The sequence below is a fragment of the Cimex lectularius genome, unplaced genomic scaffold, assembly GCF_000648675.2.
Source record: "Cimex lectularius strain Harlan isolate CLEC.00 unplaced genomic scaffold, Clec_2.1 scaffold273, whole genome shotgun sequence".
Taxonomy (NCBI): domain Eukaryota; kingdom Metazoa; phylum Arthropoda; class Insecta; order Hemiptera; family Cimicidae; genus Cimex; species Cimex lectularius.
This window is the reverse complement of record NW_019392859.1, coordinates 107,943-128,204: the sequence shown is the minus strand read 5'-3', so window position 1 is coordinate 128,204 and position 20,262 is coordinate 107,943. Positions and strand designations below refer to the sequence as shown.

Genomic DNA, 20,262 nt, shown 5'->3' with positions numbered 1-20,262 from the left:
AAAAAAAAACAGCTACTATTATTTTCCATTGTAGAAATCCTTTTTGTAGGTCTTGCAACAATAATAATCAAATATGCCTCAACTTGTGTAAAATAAGATCTTAAGTATTTCATTTTGTGTACTAACGCTATATCTTCCTCTACTTTTGATATCTTACCTGTAAACTCGTTTTATCGCAGTCGTGCATAATTTCAATGATTAGAAGAATAATGAAACTCTCATTTACCAAATAAGCGATTATGTTAGAATTCCAGAATCCGACCCGAATGACATAAAAGCAAAACAGCGTCAGCTGGATGAAATAGGAGGAAAAAAGAAGCAAAAGCTGCGGCCCGTAACAAGAATTGATTTTTCTTGCATACACGAGAATCATATGATGAGTCTGGATGAGCTGCCTCACGTTCCGCGTTGAAACATGTCTGCACATACTTTTCAGTGCGGTGAAGCATCGGCTGATTAACAAAATATACTGAAAACTCACAGAATTGTTGTTCACCGTCAAAATAAAATAAGACGATTTAAGCGACCTATTGTAAACGTTGTTTTCAATAATAAAAACCGAGTAAATAAACAAGACTATCTCGATAAATACGAATGAAAATAATGTGAATAAAAAAGATCCATCTGGGAAATGGGAATTGTCTCTTACAAACACCGTGTTGATTATCTTGAATATGACACGGAGGTCTTTTCTTTGTTTAAAGAGCCAGATGGTCTGATAAATCGATAAGGAAATCATGGGCAAAAAGTAGACGTTACTTATCACGGTTCTAAAAGAGTCGTATAATTCATCTTTCATGCCGACGATATAGTAGCAGCTTAGGAACAAGTTCAAGACCAGGAACGATAACGCCCATAAAAAGTGTAATAAAGACAATTTAAACTGGTCGTTTTTGGGTGAAAATGGAAAAGCCCCGAAAAGGGAGAAAACGGCGTACGCGGCGACATCCCCCGCCCGTTTTTGCGTGCTTTTCATGCCTGCAGTGGTAAAAGACTATTTGTTTCTTTGACACGTACAATAACGTTGTTTATGCTGGTTTTTCATCAATGGCTTCACTTGTGTAATTCGATATTTCTCCTGTAAAATTATACACTATGTTGAAATAATTTGTTGATGTCGTGTGGAGCGGTCAAGAATGAAGTAGTTAAAAAAAAGCACTTTTTTATTTTTTTGCCGACGTTTCGTACTTTATTCGGGTCATCTCAGAGCCTGGGTAAATTACAAAACATATGTTGATTGAAAAAAATACAATCAAAGATGTAAATTCAAATTTTATACTCGCATAAAGTGTAGTGTTATCCATGTGGTGTCATATAGGTTTTGGGTGAAAAAACAACCCCACAAGAATAGCACCACACTTTATGTGATTATGAAATACATGGTTCAAAATTTATATTTACATCTTCAATTGTATTTTTTCCAATCAACATATGTTTTATAATTTACCCAGTATCTGAAGGTGACTTGGATCAAGGTCGAAACGTCGGAAAAAAATCAAAAATGTGTTTTTCTAAACTACCTAATTCTTGACCGCTCCTCACTACTTCAACTAATTAAGAAACAACAGGTCATTAAGAAACACACAGTAAAAACAGAATTAGATACAAAAAACTACTATCCCTTGGTGGATTGTAGTAACATAAATACAAATATAAATGTGCTGAAATAATAAAACAAAACTTGGTAAACCTAAACGTAAAAAAATTAAATATCCCACGTACAATTAGGTCAATTAATAAAAATTTAAAAAGTAACAACAAATTTATTTTAAAAGCCGATAAAGGAAATAGTATAGTTATAATTGAACATCAAAATTACGTTTCTAAGTTTGAAGAATTCCGAAATAATAATAAGGGTAAAGAAATACAAAAAGATCCCACCTTAAAATTAAAAACTCGAGTTCAAACAGCCATCAAAAATAGTGATTTTTTATTCTCAGATGACCAATATGCAGCTAAAAAACTAATACCAATGAACCCGAAACCCCCAATGTTATACGGTACAGTCAAAATCCATAAGGAAAACAAACCTATAAGACAGTAGTGTCCTTTTATAATTTCCCATGCCATAAACTTGCAAGTACAATTGACAAAATAATTAAAACCCACACCAAATTCAAACCTACATTGAACAATTCTTTAGAACTTATAAAAGAATTAAATAACATCAATATTCCCAGCAACTGTGTTTTAGTATCATTTGACGTTACTAATTTATTCACAAATATCCCCGTTGAAGAATGTACTAAACTCATAAAGCAAAAACATACCGAGAATTCTATTAACGAATTTGTAAAAAATGATGTAATAGACCTCTTAAATATATGCCTACTATCTAATTATTGTAAATTCAATAATAAATTTTACGAAATGAAAGGGTTCCCAATGGGGTCTCCATTATCCCTACTTTGAGCTGAAATATTCATGGATAATTTAGAAAAAAATCTTTTCAATTCAAACAACAAATTAATTAAATCTGTTCATTTCTTGACGCTATGTAGACGATATTTTATGCATATGGTCGGGAACATTAAAGGGTCTCAAAGAATTCCTACAACTAATTAATTCTCTACACCGTAATATAAATTTTACATTGGAAATTGGCAAAGATGGTTGTTTGAACTTTTTAGACCTAAAACTGTCCATAATAAACATCCTAATAGAAATAGACGTATATAGAAAACCCACAACTACAGACACTATGATACCAGCGGATTCTTCCCACCCATGGTCCCAAAAGGTTGCTGGTTTCATTTGGCTCAGAGACCGGATGTTAAAACTTCCGCTAACACCTGCTAACTATAAAAAAGAATTATAAACTATTACAACCTTAGCAAAAAACAAAGGGGTATCTAGAAATATTTATTGATAGGTTACTAGTTAAAATAATAAAAAAATTAACTTTAAACGAATCAACAATAGGACTCAGCCACCCCACCAGAAATGAATCAATAGGTTTCCGTTGTTTGCCATACATTGGTGAATTATCCGAAAAAGTCAGTAAAATTTTCAAACAAGAAGGTTTTAGAACAGCTTTTAGAAGTACGGGTTCACTTAAAAACATCCTCTCAAAACCTAAAGACAAAGTAGACAACTTGGCATAATTTGTGATATTAAATATATAGGACAAAGCGGTAGAGAAATAAAAACAAGAGTAAAAGAACACTTGCCTAAATCGAGCAAATTTTCAGAAAAATCGGAAGGACCATCTAAAAAAAAACAAAAAAAACATAATTTCAATTCAAATTTAAATACAAAATTCAACAAAGGGAAAGAACTAGATTGGTTTGAGAAATTTGAAATTAAAACATGTAAAATTGAACATGGTGATAAATGCATTCATAATATAACAGATTTTGATCTCCCTCCCATTTTAAATGTGTGCATAAATAATATCAAACATCCAAATAATTAAACTAATTATTTCAATTGATATTATTATTATAGTAATTTAATAATATTAAGTATTTACTATTATAATTTTTTTTTAAATTGGCCTTATGATCTTTGCATATTAGCCATGACGAATCTCTTATATATGTTGTTCAAATTGGGGGTTATCGGGAAAAAAGGGCCAGAGGCGACGGTGGGAATCGAACCCACGACCGCGGCGTGAGAGTCTATCATGCTAACCACTCGGCTACCGCGGTCCCCCGATATAATATTTATTTGTGTTATAATTTCCGCGTTTCTCACGTTCAAATAGAGCGCCATTAAAAAATCAGCTGATAATTGGAACGTCACATTGGCGGAGGTATCAGCGGGTTCACTTTGGCAATTCATGTCGAGAGACGTGGTTGTAGAAGTCCTTCAACCTGATGATGAGCTAAAAGGCTCGAAATCCGGATCGTTGCAAAATAACTTACTGTGAGTAGGAACACACAGTATGTTGAATCCATTAAATTTCGTTGTTCGATTGACTAAATAACCTCTTTCAATTAATTAATCTTTATGTAAGGTATCGGTTGAGATAAAATAGTCAGTCTCACAAGGCGGATTCGAACTCACGACCTTCGGCTAAATACGACGCTGCTCTAGCACTTGAGCTACCGTGACTTCGATCCACTCGGACACCAACTTTCTATTTCAACCCACCTTTTTATCTCAACCAATACCTTACATAAAGATTAATTAATTGATAAAGGTTATTTGGTCAGTCGGACCACGAAATCTAATGGATTTAATAAGCAAAATTAATTATTTCTTCATTATACCTTTCCGTGTCCATTTCATTTGTGGCCAAGAATCGAATAGATTACACGACATTTAAAGAATGGCAAAAAGGAGGGAAAATTCTAAAGGTCGGTTGAGATGGGAAGTTAGTGTCCGAGAGGATCGAAGTCACGATAACTCAAGTGGTAGGTCAGCAGCGTATTTAGCCGAAGGACGTGGGTTCGAATCCCGCTCGTGACACTGACTTTTTTTCCCAACCCATACCTTACATAAAGTACGTTGAATGTTGATTACACCTCGTCTTAAACTAAAACGGTAAACAATAGAAAGATTTTAAAAATCGATTTATTTTTAGGACAACTTCTATCCAAACAATATTGTATATTGTATATATAGTATTATGTATTGCAATGCAAATTGTATAAATAAATTAATATTTTAAACTTTAAATTCATTTCCTCGTTGTTTGCTGCAATACAATATTTCATGTACTAGGCTTATATATTAAAATGACAAATAGGAAAGCATCAAACAGTCGAAAAACTTTGATAACAAAAACATATAAATAGTAATTGTTTTTCTAGTTTAGCTCCCCCTTTTTTCATTGTCGGCGGGTTAAATGAAGGCTTACAATAAGGGCATGGGGGTTCATCTATAAAACCCCTCCCCCTTGCCAGCTTTCTTAACTCATTTATCCCGTCATCGTCCTTTCCTTTAAAATAAAGACCCGGCTTTGTACTTGTGTTATCAGCATCTCTTCATTAGAAGAAAACAAGGGATCCCTCCTTTCTGTATTAGCGAAAGTGTAAAGGCATGCAATATCAAGAGAGACAGAGCAAAAAAAGCGACGTTTTTTCCCTCTGGATGCTTCAGATGGAAGGGTAGCACCCTGCGTCATTTCGACGCGTCATGGAAATATATTTTTGAGTGAGATCAGCATACGATAAACAGCTTTTGTGAAATGTGAAAATTTACACAATACAATTTACAACACTATTTTATAACTTCACTAATTTCGTGGTCCGCTTGACCAATTAATATATTACAATTAATTAAGGTTTTTAGTTGAGATAAAAAAGTCATTCGAACCCACGACCTTCGGCTAGATACGCCGCTGCTCTACCACCTGAGCTATCGCGACCTCGAACCACTCGGACATAAACTCCCCATCTCAAACCCGGCGTATCTAGCCGAAGGTCGTGGGTTCGAATCCCTCTCGTGCCATTAACTTTTTTTCATCTCAACTAAAAACCTTAATTAATTATACTATTTTATAACACTCAAATTAATTTAATATGAGTTTTTTAAGTATTTTTCTAAATTAACCATGTTCCCTTATATGACAATATTTTTGTCACAACTAATACAATTATTTATTGACAGTATTGTACACTGTTGAAACTATGTAGACTTTTCTCTTATTTAATGTCATATTTAAGCTTAATTTAATATTGAAAATTAATTATGCGTTGCAATATTGCCACGAGGCAGGCGATATGACGGCGTATGAGGGCTGGTGCTGATTAAATTGGTTAGTAATTAATGGTAGAATGCGCATCTTCTATTTACTGGGCGGATGACTGTGAACATCAATAATTTATTCCTGGGTTAGAAGAGCCATTTGGAGAATGCAAGTGTTGTTTGCTTTCCTAGCAATGGTTGGGTGTGGATAGTCTTGAAAAAGTGCAACGGAAGGCAGTGCAATATCTAATTGATTTATTATTTTTTATGAAAAGACTAGTTATGATGAAAAATTAGTGTCAGTTAGGTACTGATTCGGATGTAGTGGGTTCGAGTCTCGCTCGTGATACTAATTTTTCAACTCGACGACACTTTGCACAAAAAATAATAAATCAATTATAATAATTAGCTTGGCTAATACAACCAACTAAAAAATATATAGCAATAAATATTTTTTAAGTCTATCACCAAATTGGTGATTTATTTTATCACGATAAACTCAAGGCCATAGGCTAAAGTTACAAAAAGTTACTGGTTGGTTCAATTTTTGTTGATGGTTTTTAATGATGTAGTTGATTATCTTTATGTGTTCTCCTTTTATTTGAAGTTTGTGAATTCGAACATAAAGAGTCTTAAACTATTTCAGATGCCTTTTTATAGGACTGTCGGTCTTTTTTCTGTATTTATCGCCTTGCTTGTCTTTTCAATGTCCTCGTTGGATTTCGCTGATACGTTCTTTCTACAGAGTTTATAAATATTTCATTTATAATTGGTGAATTAATTCATCAGGACAGACTAACTAATGACAACTACATTTATGCAATTACTTTACGTGTAAGTTTTACTTTTAAACTTTGACTTTAATTTAAACTTGCGTATTTCTATTTACTGGCTGTCCTGGAAAATTAATTGAGTTGAACTTGACGAAATTTTAAAAAATTTGGTTTCATCACGAAACAATTGTCTAAACAAATTAACTATTGATTCATATTTTAATGCACGTTCTTGTCTCATTGGTGTAAAAAAGTGGATGAAGAAAAAAAAAACATGTCGAGGAAAATGTTATCCAGGACTCGATTTTGTGATAAAATTTAAACCTTTAAACGGTATTTACCGAAAGCTATGACTTTCAAATTTAGAATCCACTTTTCTCTGCGACCTTGCGACCACTGATTTATACATCTGCTTTCTAACATTCATTGCTCACATTATCATTCATACAACCCATTTCACCTTGTAATTATTCTTCTGTACTAACCATAAAAATGACTCCATTAAGCATAATTTTTCTTTACTCCCTTATAGACAAAACATAATTTTTTAATAATGAGGAAAATAATTTATTACATGGACACAATTCAATTATATGAGCAAATTTGAAAACAAATGTGAATAGCAAAACTGGAATTGTATGTGTTATTAAAAAAATGAAATAGAATGTATATTTTGAAAATGTTAATTTCTTCTAGTTTTTTATTGTTTAAACAATTGTCATTATTGCAATTAATTAATCTTTATGTAAGGTATTGGTTGAAATTAAACAGTTAGTGTCACGAGGGGGATTCGAACCCACGAGCTTCGGCTCAATACGCCTCTCAATAGGTCAAGTGGTTAGAGGAGCGGCGTATTGAGCCTAAGGTTTACGGGCGTCGGTGGCCGAAACGGTTTGGGCGTTGACACGGCGGTCATCACTGTAAGGTAAAGGTCCCGCGTTCGAATCCCGCTCGTGACACTAACTTTTTCATTTCAACCAATACCTTACATAAAGATTAATTAATTGAAAAAACGAAATATAATGAATTGTCATTATGTTTATATTTTTCTAATGTTAATTTTATTTATCTATTACCTGTAAACTTGATTTCTCGCAGACATGCATCAATTTCAAGGCTAGAAAGACGATGATGGCATCGCTCATCAAGTACCAAACAAGTTTCGGGTTCCAAATTCCAACTCGATTAGCGTAGTAACAAAGAAGAGTTAAATGGCTGAAGTAGGAAGCGAACAAAAATAAAAGCTGCGGGCCATAACAAGAATTGACCTTCCTGGCGAGCACAAAGATGGTATGATGGCTCTGAATGAGCGTTTTCGCATTCCATGTCGAAACATTCCGGCATATGTTTTGGAGAGCGGTGTAGCAACGGTAAATTAACAGAATGTACTGTAAACTCACAGATATGTTGTTCAACGTCAATAATAAATAAGCTATTTTACTGTATCTATTGTAAATATTTTCTTCAATAATGAAAGTCGAATGAAAAAAAAGTACTGCATGGATAAATACGAATGAGAAAAGTATAAACATAAAATATTTGTTTGGGAATTGTATGTCGTACTTAAAATACACTTTCTTAATAGTTTTAAAAATGTAAAGTAGTTCCTTTTTGTACCTGTGGAGCCAGATCGTATGAAAAATAGGAATGGTAAACATGGGAAAAAATGAAATATTTCTTATTACTACTTGGAATACGTGTTTTCGAAGTCTATCCGTGATGCCAACCAAGTAATAACCTACTAGAAACATGTTAAACGCCAGGAGGAAAATCGGCCATACGTAATATAATAAGAAGAAGGTAAAATTGTCGGTTTTGGGGGGAAACGGAAACGCCCCGAAAAGGGAGAAAACGGCGTACGCGGCGATATCTCCGATCGGCTTCTGCATGTTTTTCATGTCAACTGTGATGATCGACTGGGCACAAAACAATGGTTAATTTTTTTTGTGAAATATCACGTGATTTGTCCAAAATCTATATTTCACCTGTCAAAATGAGACAAAGCAGGTAATCACACATTGTCTGTCAAATATTGTATAACCGTAATAGCAAAAATAATTAGGTATATTTGTAATTCCAGAAAAAACCTGGATGATAATTATGTTTTGTAAAGTTTATGGTGTATTAATAAAGTAAACATAATGACATTTAATGAGTCTATACTAAAACGAATATACCGGGGTGTCCTTTTTATATGGCCTGGCTAAATTTTTTAATCTAGTTTCAAATTTTTACACTTTTTTGTAGAAAAATTCTACATGGTAATTCACGTCCAGTTCTACTTCAAAATTTCAAACGATCCTATACATCCTGACGCATCATTTTAAAGGATCTTTTACCGTGAAAACAATAGTGCAATCGGATTTTAAATTGATCAAAAAATGTTAAAATTATGGCAAAATGTTTGAAAAAATACAACAACAGTCATTTGATTTGCTATTTATTTATCACCTTTCATGTTCGAACTGCCTGCCTTGCTTAAAGATGCAAAGATTTGCTCTTTTTAACCACTCTTTACTGGTGCTCTCAGCGATAGAGTCAGAGCCCAGAGGACCACAGTTCTTCAACTGTGGCTTCTAGGTTATGATTGGCCCCACAGAAAATAGTCAAGTCAATTCATCCTATCCCGGAAGTGACGATTCAAATAACGTCTCACCTACATTGCTTCCCGATTTACTCATCGTCAACAAGACAAGAGGATCTTTAACCGCACCTGGCTCATGGCCTTATCGGACGCTTTGATTCTCAAGATGAGAGCTGACGCACTTCTGCATACGACGGAAAAGTGTTACCGCCGCAGCATTGGTGTAGTGGTGTCCCGGCCCCTAAGGGTCAGTAGACACGTCTCACCTACAAAGAATTTTGTGCGGGGCATCCATCAAGCTGAAGAATCATTATTTGTCGTTGTTCCAGAGGAGCATCATGTATTAGCGTTGGTAAGCCTCTCTCAAAAACTTGAGAAATTAAGCCTATTTAAACGATTTTCGCAGAAATAAGGCCAAATTAATTTATTTCGGAGAAGTCCACACCAAACGTTGATTCTGTGAACCACCTGATTATGACAAAATTCTCGGATTTTCCTCTGCCCACTTCGAAAATTCCAAAGGTTCAGTATGCAATGAGAGGTGAACTTGGATTCATCAGCCCATAGGAAGAACGTTTTCTTCAGCCTCCTAAATCGACATTTGTCCAAGGAACGTTACTCTCCTGTCATAATCAGAGTCCCGAGATCCTGGTCAAGATGAGAGCGATACGGCTTAAAATTGTAAGTCCGAAGTACATCTTAATTTTATTTTTTGAAAAACCTAAAACCCTTCCAACATTTTTGAGTGAGAGGAATTCGGATTTTCGCGAAAATGCGGTAAAATATTCCTCGTCAAAATTACGCTCTTGGTGATAGAACAGCAACTGATATTTACTTCTAGGAATTAAGATTTGCTCTTATAATGTGAGTTAGATAAACAGTGACAGAATGCCTAAAGCAATAAAGACAATTAATGTTTACGTTAGTGAAGAACAAAATTATTGGAATTAACAAGAAAACAAACGAAATTCTTTTTACACACTTATTGCTATAACGTAGGAATATTTAGATCGATTTAAAATCCGATTGCCTATTATTTTTAATGTAAAAAATCCTTTAAAATTATGTGTAATTTTTCTACAAAAAAAGTACAAATTTGAATCTAAACTAAAAAATTTTAAACACGTATTTTCTATTTTTTTGAGGGAGTCAGGTTCAAGAGAAATTCAGCCAGGCCATCGAAAAAACACTGTATTTTAATGGTTCTTCATATTTTATCAACTTGGACTATATGATCTGTGGGTCATTTGGTCCTGACGCATGTTGCATTTTGCTAATGTAGTTGAGTCCATTTTATACTTTTCCCTCTAAGGTGTTTTGAAAGACGAATGAAAGAGAGAGTATAGAAAAATAACACCACTTTGTCGGAATTAAAGTGAAAATAGGTATGATGATATATTATATATGTTATTTAGAATGTTAGGTACGTCTTATGATACTTAGCTTTCTGTTTTCAAGCGTGCGGATCAGCTTAGATGTAATTGAATAAAAAAGATATAAACCCAGCATCAATTACAGAACGGACACATGTAAACTCAGTCGCAGCTACGCCAATATCATTAATCAAATTCAAAATAGGTAACATACATATATCATCATCACATCACACAAAACATATAACATATAAAACAATCATCACATTCCACACATCAAACATTTCTCCATAATCTAATTTTTTAACAATTTGGCTTTCCTTTCCCTAATTATCCCCGTCTATATAATCCGGAAGGATAATGTGGACGAACAATTACCAACATTTTTTCCATTGTCGGCGCTTTTCACCTCAAAGAAGCCGACTCCTCATATAAAAATGTCTTTCTATCCCGACTTCCTTTCTGACCTCTTCAAAATTCAACGTATGTAAACATAAAACTGCAATATCTCACTGGCACTCTCAACACGACCCACAAGAATGACACAATTACGCAGAAAACAAACACTTTGAGGTAGTAGAAATACTTTGATTGAATATAAAGAATTTTTTTGCATTGTATAAATTCACTTTTTTCCACATCCTACATGTATTTGTTAAATTTAAACAGAGGTTGTAAATCCCAGGCTCTGAAAATGATCTCAATAAAGATCGAAACGTTGGCACGATAAAGAAAATGTTTTTCTAAAACGTACGCCACACCACACCGCATCTCATGATCTCCGAATAATTATAAACACTAAGTTGTGTTTATTTCTTGAACAGAGAGTAGCTACATTTTTTAAATTTAAAACAAGGTAAGCGAAAAGTAAGAAATCGAACTGGCGTAGATAAAGCCGTTGGTATATTAACAAATCCTTTAAAAAAAATTATATCCACACCATTTCTCAGAACTAATATTTTTTCTGTGTGTTTACATAACGTCGAAAAGATTAATCATCCAACATGGTATGAGGGATAAAAATTTGAAAAACATAAGGTTTTTAAAACTTAGGTAAACGTAATTAAAATTAATTCTTCTTTAAAATCATGACATTTTTGACACGTTTTCATTTGATTTTCAATTTTGAATTTGATACTTCAACAGTACTTCACATCAAACAAGTAAACCAATTGAATCAAAAATATAACAAAACTGCAGTAATTCTTTGCCTTAACCGCACTTTAACAAACCCACTCTCCCTTTCTCATTCTCTCTTCAAAAAATTGTTCAATGACGCCCAAAGAACAATTTATTAATCTCTTATCAAATCTATTTTGTATTTAAAATAAATAATAAAATGTTGCACCTATATAGATACAGTTTTTGTCTCTTCTCTCTCTCTCTCTCACTCTTTCTCTCTCTCTCCCTCACTCTCTCTCTCTTTTCATTCACTCTAATATGCTACTCTATATGTCTTTTGCTTAATTAATTTTCACTCTTTCTCATTCTCTCTTAAAAAATTTGTTTAATGACTCTCAAAAAATGATATATTAATCTCGTGTAAAATCTATTTTGCATTTAAAATAAATAATATAATATTGCACTTATGTAGATACAGTCTCTCTCTCTCTCCCCTCTCTCTCCCCCTCTCTCATCCCCCTGTCACTCCCTCTCTTTCTCACCCCCTCTCACTCTCTCTCTCGCTCCCTCTTTCCCTCCCTCTCACTCCCTCTCCCTCTCTCTCTCCCTCACCCTCTCCCTCTCCCTCACCCTCTCTTTCTCTCTCTCTCTCTCTCTCTCTCTATCGCTCTCGCTCTCTCTCCCTCTCNTCTCTCTCTCTCTCTCTCTCTCTCTCTCTCTCTCTCCCTCTCTCTCTCTCTCCCTCTCTAATATACAGTTTGATATGTCTTTTGAGTATTCAATTTTAGTTTTAACAGTTGGAAATGCAACAAAGTGTTTCGTAAAATCCGTGCTATAAAATAAAAATAATATCAACAAGTAGTTTGGTCCAGTCATATTATAAAATATGCTGAATGTTAAGGGCCGCTCCTTTCAAATTATACTATTGACCTATATAAATAATGTCCTAAAAAGAAGCCATTTCGAGATGGAAGGGAATGGGTCATATTGCCAGAATTGAAAACGAGAGATGGGCAAAAATTACGACCGAATGGATAACATGGGACAACAAAAGATAGGAAAGGTCGCCCGTTTTCAGAGAGGTGACGTCAGTTGGTCGATATAACACAATGAAAAAACAAGATTACTTCATTCAACCAAATTTTGAAAATAATAGTTTTATAAAACAAAATGATAATTAATGTAGACAAAATATAATTAGTATAAATATTCAATAACGAATTGTGAATATTACCTTCTGCTACAGGAGGTAAATATGCATTTAAAAAAACTTATATCTAATAATGCTTAAAAACAATAGTAATCTATTATATATTTTATTTATTTTAACGAATAATATAATATATAATTTTTAAATTTCCAAAATCTTCTACAAAAAAGTTAGAAACCTACAAGATTTATGAAGTAAAACGAAACTCACTCTTTGCTTTGTGCAACGATCACGTAGTTTTCCTGATTACCTGAAACAATAGTAAAAACTGGATTAGTTTCAAAAGCCTGGAGAAGGCACTCGCTCTATAACTAAAATAGTTTACAAATTTGCTTTGGCCGAGTCCCAAGTAATTAGTGGTGAAATGGACGGTTTTAATTAATCAATGGATTATAATAATATACGACCGCTGAGAACGTAGATGGCAGGTCCTTGGATGTAAATTATGAAAAGCCTGACTCCCAGTTACATTCGCTTTTATGCTAATGTTTTCCTTGTTTTGCTAATACGTGTAGAGACATAACAGTGCAAGTCTATTTCAACAAAAGTTTTGCCACTTTTGCAACTAAACAACATATTTTAATATACTTTATTTATACAAACTGTAACAATGACATGGGAAAATTCGTGTTGTAATAAAAGTCCCCTGAACACTCATAAAAAGACAAATGATAACCTTCGATAATAAAATTTGTTTTCTACGAGTGTTTTTGTAACCTGGCTTTTTCTTTTCCCAAGAAGAGCAAATGAAAAGCCTATAAGCGTATTGCCCATAGAAACTCTTCTGCAAGTTGCCTTTGTTTCATTTACTCATCCGTCGCTGTTCTTTCTTTTAAAATAAAAACTCGGTTTTATAGTTCTATTATCATCTTCTCTTCATCAATAATAAACAAGCGATCCATTCCTATCATTATCACCAAAAACGTAAAGATTCACAATATCCAGAAGGCTGCAACGAATTGCTGTATAAAATGTCATAAAAATCCTAATAAATACATATGAAATGATGGATTGAATGAACAATAGTAAAAGATTTTTTTGGGAACCTCCTTTTCTTAAATTCATGCCATTTAATATATTTCTACGAGCACGAAATTGTGTTTGGTGTAATACCACTTTTGTCTTCAGTTTGAGGTGTAGTTTATTTTAGGTCTTATTAGACAGGTACAAAACATGATTTTTGTATCTAAAAAAACGGTTAATTTGACCCGTCTGCGGATTCCGATTCTATCTCAATTGTATGATCAATTCATATTCATACGTTGTTCCAATTTACAGTATATTCATTGGCACGAATGGGCGGTCAGGTAGGTTTGTTTAAAACATATCATCACTGTTCCAACGTCCTTGCCATTTGTCCAAATTCAGACTATTGCTATTAATTTGGTCGTACAAAAAAATTATAAAAAATTATGGTTTATTGGGGTTTTGTGAATAACATCGATAGGACATGGACTTCGATTTTATTGCATTAATTTTTTTTAAATTTAAAGTATACCGACTATCTTCCGTTAAGTAACAACTAACAATTAGTGTATAAAAAATAAACAAGTATAGAGAAACTATCCATTGGCGTAATCGATAAATTAAATACATACTTTTTATTTTATTTAATAGAGCTTTGTATCATCAGAAATGTTATAAAATAATTTTTTTTATTAAATTTATACGTGTCAAAAACTAAGTTAAAAAGACAAATTAACAAAGAGACGCCCGGGTTATTGGGTCAAGGATTTGGACCAGACGTTTTTTGATGATTCCATCTGCCATTTCTTATGACCCTGATTGCGTCTTTATTTAAGTTGAAAGTTTCCGTTTTTTAATATTTTTATTTGCCAGTTCTACTTGCTCATATCAATTATGTGAATATATCATTTTAGATCATTTTTTTATGAAGATGCCAATAAAATTGTTAGAAAAGTTAGAAAAAGATATTTGGGTCCCTAAAATTTTTCCGATTTTTGAGAAGTCGTTATCAGCATATCTGACTGAAATCGCAATAATTTAAAAACGACTAACAGGATGTTAAAGTCAAATAGACTGTTTGAAAAAGAGGAATGTAGGTTTTTAACGACGAACATAAAAATACATAAAATATTTCTATAATAAAATAGAAAAATTATTTGTCAGATATTAACCTTGTTTTTTTTAAATTAGAAATAATAGTTAAATTTTAAATTTCGATACAGTTATAAAATTCACTTTACAATTTCTTTAAAACAAATTATCAATCATGAAAATCGGTAGATTTTGTGAAAAATCATGTTAAAGCTTCCACTAGGAATGTACGTCAGGCCATAAGTCGAAATTATCAGTCAAAAACATTAATTTTCACCGATTTCAATGAAATTCGGTATCTCAGGGTTTTATAAAACTAGAATCACGACAATAAGGTCAAATCAAAGATTTGATCATTTTCTGATGAAACGGGCTGTGCTGCAGGTCGTCTTAAAGGGTCCTACGGTGTGAGGCCAACTTCTCACAAATGATTACGGATCGTTTGTGTCGATAAAGGCCTTGCCAAAACATCTTGTACTTCAGTTAGGATCTGGCGGCCACTATTGACAGGGTTCCGTCTTGCAGCAATGATATTTCTGCCCTCCATTAGCGTCATAGTGCGCTGAGATCTATTACCAGGCTTTCTATTGGCACTTCCAGTCCCTCGGAATCTGGCTAAAGCTCTGAGAAACGCCACCCCCCTATGTGATATCCACTTGCTCGTGACCTCGATAACTCAGTCTCATTGCAAATTTCCAGTTTGAGATAATGTCTTTCCATGGTTAAAGAGAATACAACTTGATTAAAATGAAGAAAAGATGAGAAAATGTGTTTGTATACAAAATGAGTACTTTTATTTTATAAGGTTTCGTGTTCCGCTTGACCAAATAAATTCTTTTCAATTAATTAATGTTTTGGTTGAACCACTTGAGCTATTGTGATTTTGATCCACTCGGACACCAACTTCCCACCTCAACCCACCTTTTGAAATTTGGTTTTGAAAGAGGTTATTTGGTCAATCGGACTACGAAATCTAATGGATTTAATAAGCAAAATGAAGTATATCTTCATTTGTCGCCGAGAATCGAATAGATTACGCTACATTTGAAAAATGGCAAAAAGGAGGGAAAATTCAAAAGGTGGTTTGAGTGGGAAGTTGGTGTCTGAGTAGATCGAAGTCACGATAGCTAAGGTGGTAGAGCAGCGGCGTAACTAGCCGAAGGTCGTAGGTTCGAATCACGCTCCTGACATTGACTTTTTTATCTTGAACAATACCTTGTAAAGATTAATTGAAAAATTATTAATTTTGTTAACACATTGAACAGGACTTCTCTTGGGTCAGCTGACTGCTTTCGTGCTTCCTCATCTCAATTGGTAGAGCAGCGGCGTATTTAACTGAAGGTCGTGGGTTCGAATCCCGCTTGTGACACGGACTATTTTTCTCTACCAAAACCTTAATTAATTTAAAAAAAAGAGTAATCTTCATATTTATTATTTTTAAGTAAATCCATTATTAAAAATTAACGTTCATTTGATTTAATTAGTATTTTCTATTTTGTTTTATACAACTAACAAGAATATATCGGTTAATTTAATTAAAATTTATACAATAAGAATAAATTACAAATATCCCCACTCATTGTTGAGCAGTTTATTAACCACTTTTAGGATGAATAAAATGAGATTTTTACTATAAGTTTGTTTCTTAAAACAGATCATTCTACCTTCTGAAAATATTTAGAACTCGTTGATCCAGTGATAATAAAAGGTCTAGTAAATGACGTAGATTTAACAGAAAGGTTGTTATTTTAACGCTGTACCAAAATAAATTTTTATACTAAGCTCTGTTGATGCTTATGAGACGTTTTGCCAGGAAAATATACAAGGCCTCCGTTTCGACTGTTAAACTCCTAATTTATCTTTCATTCCTGTAAGACGTGTGCGCGATTTCAGCATCTCGGCCCAGAGATCAATTCACCGAGAGATTTAACGCCTGTAAAAATATTTTCTCGTCGCTTTTGATCCTCCCTTGGTATACAGGGTGCAGTGAACATTCCGGTTGATGAATTGCCTGCCGATAACGACCCTATCTGGCGCTAGTCAACCCGCCTCAAAGAACACGGCTTATTTTGATGAATCGTCTGCATTAACCTCAAGTTGCTCACCTGATCTGGAGATCTTTTAGGCAGCCTGGAAAATTGATCGCCATTAAGAAATACTTAGGGTGGAAACCACGGCTAAAATATTCCCTGAACTTTTTCAATCGGAATGGCTGTCACTTCAATGTATTTCAAGATTTGGAAATTATTCGGGTTTATCTAGGGTTTTTTTAGCGATGTATGTGATATGGTGTATAAAATGCACCATTATTTAAATATAGCACATTGATTTTCACTCATTATTTTTTTTTCGGCCAATTGTGTACCCCATGCTTAAAACAGATTGTTGGGATGGCAAGTCTTTAAACCTATATTGACCATCTAAACTTTTTTTGGTTCGACCTGGTGTCAAGTGAAAAAGAACGTGACCCTGCTGGAACTGGATTTATTGAACATAACTGGACAGAGTTGTGAAAATTACGCTCATATTATTTATAGCTGTTGGCAGTAAGTTCATAGATATCATGAGAAAAAACATGTGATGTTGATGATCATATAACTTGTATTTGTGTACCAACTAAAACATCAGTTTGGATTTCATGGTAGCTGATTAGGAAGACTCCACTTCTTCATCCATGGTGGTTTTGAGCTGTTCTTCCTTTGCAAAGATTTATATCAACATTTTTTTTCACCAACGCTGAACTTTGAGCTGGCTAAGCACCTCATACTCTGAAGTGTCGATAATTTCACGAGTTTCTCTAGCAACGAGACTTTCGCATAAAACGTCATGTACCTTTTTTACAGAATTGTGTTATTGAGGCAGTCAAAATTTTGCTCTGCAAGTATTAGTTAAGTTAAAGATTAAAGAAAAATAATTTATTATTTATTCATCATCTTTGAATGTGTAGGTTTTGACAAATTATTGGTATCTTTTATATTCCTTTTCAAAAATTTCGAGTCAGAAGCTATTAGGAAATTTTCAAAATTGCTTAAAAAATTAGCATTTAAACGTTTAAAACAAAAAAATGTAGTCTTTATAAAATAATCTTTTCTTTAGTAACTTTTCACAAACAAAAGGCCCATAAATACGCTTAGAGTACACCACGTTTATAGATTTTAAATTATATTAATTCGGTTTCCGTCCTCAATCCGACAATGTTTTAGAGTAGTCGATACCATCTCATGGGTTCTAGAAAAATAGGAATATTGGGTTCTGGCATCCAGGCATACTTTTTAAGCTTAAGCAATTCCTTCCCTCTCATTATTACTTTTTGTTATAATCCTACCTAACTGATCGCTGTTTCAGATGAGGTGCTGCAATGAGTTCGCGGAAGTCAAACAGATACAGGCCGGAGTACCACAAGGGAGTATCTTTGGTCCTACCCTTTATATAATCTATACTGCTAACTGCCAACAATCCTGACACTATTATCACCACCTACGCGGACGACACCCAATCTTATCTTCTAACTCGCATCCAATCCAAGCAACCTCCAACATCCAACAACACCTTGATTTTGTGGAAAACTGGTGTAAACATGGAGGACAAGTCGGAACGAAGAAAAATGCACTCATGTATTTTTTCATGCATAAGTGTACTTTTACGCTGAAAAAGCAGTCCTGCCTTCCATTGTACATCAACAACAAAGAGATACCAGTTTTCACTCAAGTCAAATACCTGGGACTATATCTTGACAGCAGACTGACGTGGAATCCCCACACAAAACTTAAAAAACAACAACTTAATACAAGACTGGACTACTAGAAAGACTTCTAAGATAGAAATTGATTTTGACAACTAAGACAAACTAACACTGTACTTTACTAAGATCAATATGGACATTCGGAGTGGAACTGTGGGATACGGCCAAGCCATCCAATATTCAACGCATCCAGTCCTTCCAATCGAAAGCTCTTATACAAATACCAAATCACCTTATTATGTCCCGAACCTCACTATACAAAAAGACCTCAACGTTTCTTTTGTCACCGTACTGATCCGGTCCAGATTACAAGCCTTCCTCATCATCAACCTTTCGAACCATACTGCTCGAGTCCTCTCTACTCTTTCCTATCCTGACAACCCGCCACTTCGCCTCAACCGACGGTGATCTCGGGACCTTCTTGACACCTAATCTACACATTTTAGTGCCAGCTCAGGCGTGCTCCTCAACGTATGAGTTCATCGTGCAGTGTTGGAATTAGTGCTAGTAATGGGTGGTGTTTAGTGACCGTTAATCGATAATTATCCAGAAATCGTGAGATGCGGTCTGGTGTGATGTAGGTTTCAGAACAACGTTTCGATCTTTATTGAGATCATTTTCAGAAGCCTGGGATTTTGCATTGTATAAATTCACTTTTTTCCACATCCTAAATGTATTTGTTAAATGTAAACAATGTTTGTAAATCCCAGGCCCTGAAGATGATCTCAATAAAGATCGAAACGTTGGCACGATAAAGAAAATGTTTTTGTGAAACCTACTTCACACCAGACCGCATCTCACGATTTCTGAATAATTATTAGTGCTAGTGTTGTGCTGTGTGATAATTAATTTTAATACTATCATATATACAATCATATGTACATATTTGTATAGTATACGATCATGTACAAGTAACAAATAAATTTTAAAAAATTATATTAATTGGCCATGGACAAACAGGTATGGGGCCTCCTTCAAGAACGGCAATGTGATGGATCGGCAAATAAAAACAAAATATATAACAATTTTGATGTTGGACTAGTTAAAAAAAAAAAATCTTTTTGTCGAGCTCGCGACTGATTCAGATAATTGTATTTTTTATTTAAATTAAAAATTTGCAGTACATTAAAATTAAGTTCAATTTGGTAACAAGTAAGAATGGTATAGGAAATATGAACAATAATTAAAGACAAAAGTGGAGTAAATAAGTATTGAAATTATTCCAATGATGGAAGAGTGTTCGAGGACATTTGTCTGGATTAGCATTTTTTGGACGTGCTGATTTATGGCGATTGGGAGGATTTTGTGAAATTTTCGATATCGGGAGCGAATTTCATTTGAAACGAATGGAAGATTTAAGTCGGTATGTGTAGTTTCGTTTGATTCATAAAATGGAACATCAAGGATTTTTAGTAAGATTAAGATGGACAGTTTTCATGTGGCAGTCCGAATCGGCTTAACTTCTCGTATTGTAAAGCAGCCTTTTATTTTTGAGAAACAAGTCAGAACGTTTGTCAAAAAGTCGCGCAAGGACCCTGTAACGTCTCATCATTTGTCGACGTTTCAGTCGTTTGTGAGGATTCCATGTCAAACATTTTTCCTGTGCAGTTCGTGGTACTGAACGTTGACCGTAGTTAGGAGGGGAATATCTTCTAAGGAAACTGGAGGGAAGATCTATCGACGGAGATGAAAGGTAATGTGGGAAGATTTGTCTGTGTTAAATTTTATTGTTTTCTTCTCACGCCAAGAATCTAGTACTGTAAGTT

The 20,262-nt window shown here is 34.1% G+C and overlaps 1 protein-coding gene across 1 annotated transcript in view; it reads right to left on the bottom strand.

Annotated features, from left to right (window-relative positions):
• LOC106668446 (5-hydroxytryptamine receptor-like) overlaps positions 1 to 20,262 on the bottom strand; it is a 335,670-nt gene that overhangs the window by 241,078 nt on the left and 74,330 nt on the right. The window lies entirely within an intron of this gene.